Consider the following 8,779-nt stretch of genomic DNA (forward strand, 5'->3'; position numbering starts at 1 on the left):
GAGGTTAAGTGACTTGTCCAAGGTTCTGCAGCCACACCTGAGGCCTCTGGGCTCCCAGCCCAGACCTCTTGTGCTACTACTTGTTGCTTTTTTTTTTTTTTTTTTTTTTTTTTTTTTTTGCGGTATGCGGGCCTCTCACTGTTGTGGCCTCCCCCGTTGCGGAGCACAGGCTCCGGACGCGCAGGCTCCGGACGCGCAGGCTCAGCGGCCATGGCTCACGGGCCCAGCCGCTCCGCGGCATATGGGATCCTCCCAGACCGGGGCACGAACCCGTATCCCCTGCATCGGCAGGCGGACTCTCAACCACTTGCGCCACCAGGGAGGCCCTACTTGTTGCTTTTTAAAGTCTCAGCTGTTCAGCCCTTCCTCTCCACATCCCGTGCTTGAGCCCTCACATTCTCCAGTGTCAGCTCAGCACCTCTCCCCGCTCTGGAGGCTGGCTGGTCCTTGGTTCTGCATTCTCCCTGCCTGTAGACTGGCTGCTCCGGTGCCCTGGTTGTCCTGCCCCCCTCACCCCAGCCCATGGCTTCCTCCTGACCCCCTCCTGCAGAGAATTCCAGGTTCTCCCAGGCACGTGGCCTGGTCACCTTGGAACCCTCGGCTCCCCCCATCCCACGGGTGCCCAGCCTGACCTTTTTCCCCGGCCGCTGTCCCACTTGGGGCTCCAGTGGCTCACCCCTGGGTTATGGTAACACACCTTCTCCCTGGGCAGCCTGCAGGCACCCAGCCGCCACACCTGCCTTCCTGCAAAGGATGGTATTTGTAACATGTGACCAGGTCTCCAGAGCGTCGGTGGCCCCGGGTTTCTGGAGAGAGTTCCCAGACTGTGGCCAGGAGTTTATGGCGTCCACATGCTGGCCCTGACTTTATGCCTCTGGACGTGACCCTCTGCCCCCCTCGCCCCAGACACTCTATGCCTCGCCTTTTCCTTTCCTGCTCTTTTCTGCCCAACTACACCTTTCCCAGCCTTCAAGGTACAGCTGGAGCCACACAAGGTGCAGGCTGGGAAGGACCCCACACGCCCCCATGTTGGCCTTCCATCCCAGCAGGAAGTGGAGGCAGCTTCAGCTGCTAAGTGCTGGGTAGACCTGGGGTTCCTATCCTGGTGTCACTCCCTGAGTGACTTTGAACAAATGGCTTAACCTCTCACTTGCCTCACCTGTAAAATGGGGATAATCTCACCTGCCTGAAAGGGTTGTTGTGGGCATGAATGGGAGCAGAATGGGAATGTGGTTTGTCAGCCCAGGAGGCGTCTGGGGAGCATCCCCGGGTGGCTCCTCCCACACTGTCTCTGAGGTTTAGCTCCCAGCTCCTACCTGCTCTGGAGAATTACCTGTCCCTGTTTGTCTCCCCTCCTAGACAGCAGGCCCCCTGAGGAGCAAGGCCTTTGCTTGGTGCCTTTTCACATCCTTGGCTCCAATGGAGCAAGCCCTGTCCTTCAGCATCCCATAAATCGGCCCCTGCTCATAGTAGGAACTAAGAAATAGTTGGTACTTGATAAAAATATTTGGTTACATAAAATAGGGTATGCCTTACAGGTAGCAACTCCAATATGAAAAAACATTTTAAACCACAGTACCAGCCGAGGTAAATGATGGGAAGGAAGGAGAGAATCAGTTTAATGTTATACTGCCTGCAAAGTCTGCTCATTTCACTCGGTCACCCCCGAGACCCTGTGAGTTAGACGTGATCACCTCCATTTTTACAGGTGAGGAAGGGGGTTCACAGGGGGCCCTGTGGTGTAGGTGTAGCCCACTCCGTGCCATGTCACAGACCAGGGAGGGCTCCAGAACCCCACTTGCTTCCCCTAGACTTGGGCCTGAAAAAGGGAAGGAGAGGCTCTTTATAAAAAGATACGTCCCAGGCTTTCTTTAAACAGCTGAGCACCCCTGTCATCTCCATGCAGCCCAGCAGGGATGGGGGCGTGGTCACCAGCACCTGGGGAGGCAAGGCCTCCTTCAGCAGGGTTATGAGCAGCGGAGAGCCCAGGAGGGCACGGTTGGCACGTGCGGCATGGGTGTGGACGCGCAGTGGCCGCCGGCTGAGCAGGTGTTCAGACAGGGCTGGAGCTCAGGGGTGGGAGGAAGGACTTCCCGGCGAGGAGGGGCTGCACAGGTCAAGTGGGGACAGGGGGTGTCCCAGGGATTGGGTGATGGGCAGAGGGGACGGGGCACGTGTGGCAGGGTCCTGTCTTCGGGGAGGAAGCGGGGCAGAACTAACTCGAGGCTGCAGGATCTTGAGAGCCAAGGAAAAGGGGTTCGGGATCCTTGGGCAGAGGAGAGCGATGCCCGAAGGGGGGTGCGGCCCCGGAGGGTGGTGACGGCACGGGGGTGCACTTGAGCGACACTTGCATGGAGCAGCAGAATGTGGCGACAGATTGGGCTCGCAGATGAGGGAGCAGGAAGTGTCGGAGGGAACTTCGAGATTTCCAGAGATTTCCAGTCTCGGTCTGGAGGATGGTAACGCCGCTTTCGGGAACACGGGGGCCAGGGTGGGGATGTGGGTCTGAGGGAGGCTGGGAAGTGTGTTCCCAGACGTGCTGTGAGCGGGGCGATGGGGCGTCGTCCTGGGTGGCCGTGGGGTCCTGGACAGCAGCCCACCAGTCTGTGCGAGGGCGCGTGCCTAGGGGCATGGGCTGCCCAGGGGGCTGGTCCCAGGCGGTTCTGATGCCTGAATCTCACTCCCCAGCCTCCTGGGAGCCCCCTCTGTCCTCTCCTCCTGGCGCTGGGACCCTTGTGCCCAGCACTTACTGTGCCTGTCGCCTCCAGGGGACCTGCCTTGCACAGAGTGGCTGCTAAATAAATATTTGTCTTATTTAAGTGGCCTCAACTCGTGTTTAGTAAGTGTTTGTTACAGAGATAAGTTTGTAGAACACGGTGGGTGAGGAGGGGAGAGGAAGGCTGGGTGGGCCTTCAGCCGCTGGGAGTGAGGGTTGCCGGGCGCCTCCGTCACACTGGGCGTTGATCTCTGTGACTCTCTCCTCCCCTCCATGGCCCCCCACTCAGTGCTGGACCTGCCTGTTCCCCAGGATGCTGGGGCCCTTGTGGTGGGGGAAGGAGCGAGGGTCCAGAGGCTGGTAGGCCTCCCTTTGTTACCGAGTCCTGGGTTTGAGACTGGCCTGCCCCTGACCTGGGGGTTAGCCCTGCCCCTCACCTGGGAGTTAGCCCCGCCCCCACCTGGGGGTTAGCCCTGCCCCTCACCTGGGGGTTAGCCCCGCCCCCACTTTGGGGTTAGCCCCGCCCCCACCTGGGGGTTAGCCCTGCCCCTCACCTGGGGAGGTTAGCCCCGCCCCCACCTGGGGAGGTTAGCCCCGCCCCCACCTGGGGGGTTAGCCCTGCGCCTCACCTGGGGGTTAGCCCCCTCCCTCACTTGGGGGTTAGCCCCACCCCTCACCTGAAGTCCTCCTCTTGCCTCCTCATTCCTTCTGCTTTTCTCAGGGAGCAGTTTGCTCAGAGGAAGCAGAGAAAACCAGGTGGAGGTGGTTATCTCTTTTTGGGGTGCTGGGGGGGTATTTTGGCCATAGAGAGGCTGAAAGGGAAGCTGGGTGTGCACAGTCTCGGGGGGCATTTTGGGTGGGGAGGGGGTATGCTGTGGACCCGTGGGGGAGAACTGGCTTGGAAACGGGAAATCCAGGCTACTTTTCGCTGCCTCGGGTTCCTCTCTCTACAATCTGGGGCCTACAATAAACTCGACATCATGGGTTCCCAATTCGGTGAGATAATCACGTGGCGTAGAGGCTCCCCGGAGGAGGGAGCAGGGAGGGGTGTGACCCCTCAGGACAGGGAGAGTGGCTGTGGAGAAAACACATACCTAGAATTGGAGTTTAAGGGCCAGAGTTAAAGCTGAGGATTTAATAAGGTAGAGGTCAATAGCCCAGAGGAGGTTAAGGTGTGTAAGTGAGAGGCTGGCTACAAAGCACACTTAATAAGAAGGAAAACTTTAAGAAGCCAAGGAGGATGGACACATCCCAGGCGCCGGAGCAGCTCAGGCAGTTTCTGCTGTCCAGCCTGGCAGGGCCCCTGAGTGGGGAGGCTGGGTTTAGGGATGAAGTGCCGCTGTCATCTTTTGGGGACAGCTCTCTGCTTCTCTCTGCCTGTCGGGTGGCCTGAGCAGGGCCCGTTCTTCCTCCAGAGGCTGTGTGGGGCGGTGGTGGCCACTCCTGGATCAGACTGCACGGGAATCCAATCCCAGGTCTTCCAGTTCCCATCGTGTGGTGTTGGCCAGGGGCTGAGGAGCGACATACCCACCTCTGTAAGTCTCAGCAGGTGCTCTAAGTGCTTGTTAAATGGTTGCAGTTGCTATTGTTAGAAGTACGATTACGTTTTCATCTTTACAGAGTCTCTCCCAGCCCTGTTCAGTTCCTAAGATGTTACAGAATACCATCCCTAGTGAGGTCGGTGAGAGGGTGAGAAGGCCTTACTGGGAGGCAGCGAGGACATTTTTTGAAATCATCAGAGAAGTCTAGAGTGAGTTCAGTCCAAGCCCCAGACAGAGGAGGGCCCTGAGGTTCAGGGAGCGTAAGTCACTTGTCCGGGTTATAAGGCGGGGAGGGGCAGAGCTGGGCCATCCTTTTCACTGGGCTTCGTGGCCTCCACACAGGAGTGAGAGGCTGGAAAAGAGAGACTTCTGCAAAGCATTTGGTCCCATCCTGGCATCCAAACAAAATCCGATTAGAACTAAGAAGGAGAATGATCTTGATTCTTTAAGGCGCCAGACTGTGCACTCCTTGGGGGCAGGGATACAGCCTTGGGTTTTTGTCTCTAGCACTTGGCTGACACATAGTAGGTCCTCAGTATATACTTGTTAAATGGACAAATTCGTTCACACCACCACCACCACCAATGACAATAATAGCAGCTAATAATTATCGGCTGCTTATTATGTACCAAGTGTGATGCACAGTGCTTTCCATATATGATCTTAGTTCATCCTCTCAGTAACTTTAAGGTACTATTATTACACCCATTTTACAGATGAGGAGGCTGAGATTCAGAGCAGGTGATTAATTGGCCCAAAGTCTCATAGTTAGTAAGAAGCAGAGCTGGAATTTATACCCAGGCGGTCTGATTTCACACTCTGGTGGTAAAGTTTCTGTGTGCGTGTGTGGATGCATACACGTGTGCACACATGCACATGTATGTGAAATATGTACTGATTCTCCCCTAATTTCCTAGACTCCCCTCTGGCTCCCTCACTACTTCTCCTATTCCCCATCCTGTAGGCAAGGAGGCCAGGCATGGAAGGGGCAGTGGACTCTGGATGCTCCGGTGCTTGTCTTCCCTTGGCCTGATTCCTCTGACCCCTGAGTAAGAGAGCACTCGCAACACTGGAGGAACGATTAAAGATCACCCCCAACAGAGCTTCTGCAGTGATACCTGATCATGTGCCAGTCTTTTCCAACACGGAGGCCATCCAGGCGAGGGCCTGGGGTGGAGGCCAGAGGAGGCAGCCACGTGAAGCCTTCACAAGACTCTCTTGAGCCGAAAAGTTTGAGCATGATGGAGCTCAGGTGACACGGGGCCCCGCGAGGTCCTTGGCCTCACCCTGCCCGACCAGCCAGGGTCAGTGTGCTCACTATCCCCCCAGGGCCCCGGTCCAAGCTGCTCTGCATGGCTCCCCAGAGTATCGGGGGGATTTCCCTGGGGTCTTGGACTCTCAGAAGCATCGTGGAGCCTGGAAAAAATCCGAAGGCACCCTGCTGTTACGGTGTGGTTATTACTGATCTTTACAGCATCTCCATGGCCTAGTGTGGTTCATAAGATCACAGCAGAAGACCGTCCCCAGCAAGGGTGGTGACAGGGGGAGTTTAGGCATCTCTCTTTCTAGAGGCAGCAAAAACTTTTTCGGGAGTAGAGAGAGCTAGAGTAGGTTTGGGGGGTCAGAAGGCCCCCATGGAGTCATTTCCTGGGGGGAGGTCGTGGGTGGAACTTGTCACCGGGCCCACACCCCCCCTCAAACCTCCATCAGCACAACGGGCCCTTGAGCTGAGGCTGCCAGTGCCACTTCCTGGTGGGTATCACATATGCAGAGACTTGTGATGTCTTGGTGATTTCTTCTCCCCCAAGGATCTCACAGGGCCACAAACCTGAGAGTTAGATGGGGAAGGTAGGAATTATCATTCCAGACTCTCAGAATTTCAGTAACTAGCCAAAAACAAGAGTTAGGGGTTGAGAGGTTGGATCAGGATCCAGGACTCCTGAGGCCTTCTGAAGGCCACTGCTGCCTGTGCGGATGGCGGAAGCAGGGGTCCTAGGGCCCACCTGCTCTTCCCTGGGTTGAGAACGTTGCACAGAATAAAGCAACATTTGTCCAAGAATGATAATGCCTATTTTATTGCTTGGAAAACTGAAACCCAGGGAGATTAAATGAATCACAGAATCTTATTCCTGGAAGGAACTTGAGATCATTCACTCAGCATCCTACCTATGCCTTCCTCGTGTCCACAGACAGAATCTCCCCTGGCTACTTATCTAGCCTCAGCTGCCTCTTCCTCCCGCTCCTCCCCATCTTCTTTTCTTTTAAAACATTGTTAATAATACTTTGCTTTAAAATTAATTAATTAATTAATTAATTTTTGGCTGCCTTGGGTCTTCGTTACTGCACGTGGGCTTTCTCTAGTTGCGGCGAGTGGGGGCCACTCTTTGTTGTGGTGCGCGGGCTTCTCATTGCGGTGGTTTCTCTTGTTGCAGAGCATGGGCTCTAGGTACGCAGGCTTCAGTAGTTGTGACACGTGGGCTCAGTAGTTGTGGCTCGTGGCTCTAGAGCGCAGGCTCAGTAGTTGTGGCGCACGGGCTTAGTGGCTCCGCAGCATGTGGGATCTTCCCAGACCAGGGCTCAAACCCGTGTCCCCTGCATTGGCAGGTGGACTCTTAACCACTGTGCCACCAGGGAAGCCCCTCCTCATCCTCTGAAAGCTGACGTTATTGAGCAGTTACTGTGTTCTAGTTGCTTGAGATGTATTAAGTTGATCTTCCAACAACCCTGTGAAGTAGGGACTATCATCTCATTTTACAGATGAGTAAGCTGAGGCTCAGAGAGTTGCACAGCTTGCCCAAGGTGACACACCAGTAAGCAGTGGAGCCTGGGTATAAACTCAGCAGTCTGCGCCATGCTCTTGACCACTCGTGATGCAGGCCATCCCTCCCCGGGGAAGCTGTTGATGAGGGAGCCCATGGGAGCACCCAGCACATGGCCTGGTGTGTAGAAGGTGTTCAGGAAATGCTAGTGATTCTCTTCCAAGAATATCAGAAGGTTTTGCCTCATAGGAGCCAAATCTACTTCCCACGGGTCCTTGTTCTACACCCTTCCTTGGAGCCCCAAGAGCCACTTCTACCCTTCTTCTCCTTCCAGTCCTGGGGATGAGAAGATACTCGTGAGCAAGAAGCAAAGCCTTCTTCTTCCTGGGTTTCTGTTCAAGACTCTTTCCCAGATGGGGTCCCCTAGCAGGAAGATGATGGCCCGGAGCTGGGGGGCGTGCGGGCTCTGTGAAATATGCAAGGCTGGGACTGGCCTCAGGGGCGGGTAGGTGCCCGATCCTTGGTCATGTCCATTTATAGCACACATTGCCCGAGTGCCTCTTAGGTGGCAGGCACGGACACGAAGTGGCACAGGGTGGGCTCCCCCCAGGGCTGGGCCTTTACTAAATGTGTGCAGAAGTATCTTCTGAATCTGTCAGATGATGGATTGGGCCTCAGATCCTGGGAGCAGGGGACTGAGGACCAAGGTGACCACCTGCTCCTTTGAGCTCCTGTGAGGCCAGGTGATGCTGCAGACCCCCCACCAGAGGGCCGAAAAGTTCAGATGACCCAAATCTAAGGGTAGGCAACTAGGTGGAGAAAGCTCACCCCGTTTGGGTGAGTATGGAAAGTAGCACTGTACCGTTCTCCTTTGAAAAGCAAGAGTCTTGCCAGAGTCCAGAGTAAATAGGCTGGAACATGAGATCTGCCAGGTAGGGTGCAGATTGGAAGCAAACAAGGCCATTGCATGAGGCGAGTAGTGGGAAGTCAGCTGAGGAAGTGCGCTTCCATCAGCATGAGGCCAGCCAGGCTGGCGGCTCGTGGGCTAGCTCTTCCCCTCAGCTCCTCTTTGGGGAGGGGTGAGCAGAGGGTGATGCTCAGGGCTTGACCTTGGGCCTCAGGAACTGGGGTGGACCTTTGTCCCATGTTCCTGGGCCAGGAATTCTACCCCTCTTGTCACGTCTCAAGTGTCCATCCTCATATGTCCTGGCAAATCCTCACAGCAACTTACACTGTAGGGATTATTGGTTCCATTTGACCCAGGAGATAACGGATGCTCTAAGAGCCGGGTAATCAGAGGTCACACAGCTGGACCATAGCATTGCCCCTTTTTTCTATACCTGTGGCTTCTCCTGGTGGTCAGTGCCTCTCCAAGGAGCCAGTAGGTGTCTCTGCCTGAGCTTCCAGTCCCCGTAGGGGAGGAACTTAAATGGCTCACCTGGGGGAGGGTCAAGGGCAGGTGACAATGAAGCCAGCCAGGCCACAGTCATATGCTTCAAGGAGGTCAGCAGAGGTCATTGTCTGTCTCCCCAGGACATGAGCTCCACTGGCACAGGGCCTGTGTCTGTTTCTCAGCATTGCATCCCCAACAGCTAGGATGGTACCAGCATAGAGTAGGTGCTCAATACATATTTGTTGAATGAATGGCCTCCTTGGGGAGCCCCGTGTGTGCAGAGGCCCTGGATGGTAGAGCCCAGGGCTAGCAGTGAGCCTCGGCTCTGGAAAGCTTGGATGGGCCGCTTCAGCTCAAAAACGTGTGGGAC

Source organism: Mesoplodon densirostris, chromosome 7 (genome assembly GCF_025265405.1).
Source record: "Mesoplodon densirostris isolate mMesDen1 chromosome 7, mMesDen1 primary haplotype, whole genome shotgun sequence".
Taxonomy (NCBI): domain Eukaryota; kingdom Metazoa; phylum Chordata; class Mammalia; order Artiodactyla; family Ziphiidae; genus Mesoplodon; species Mesoplodon densirostris.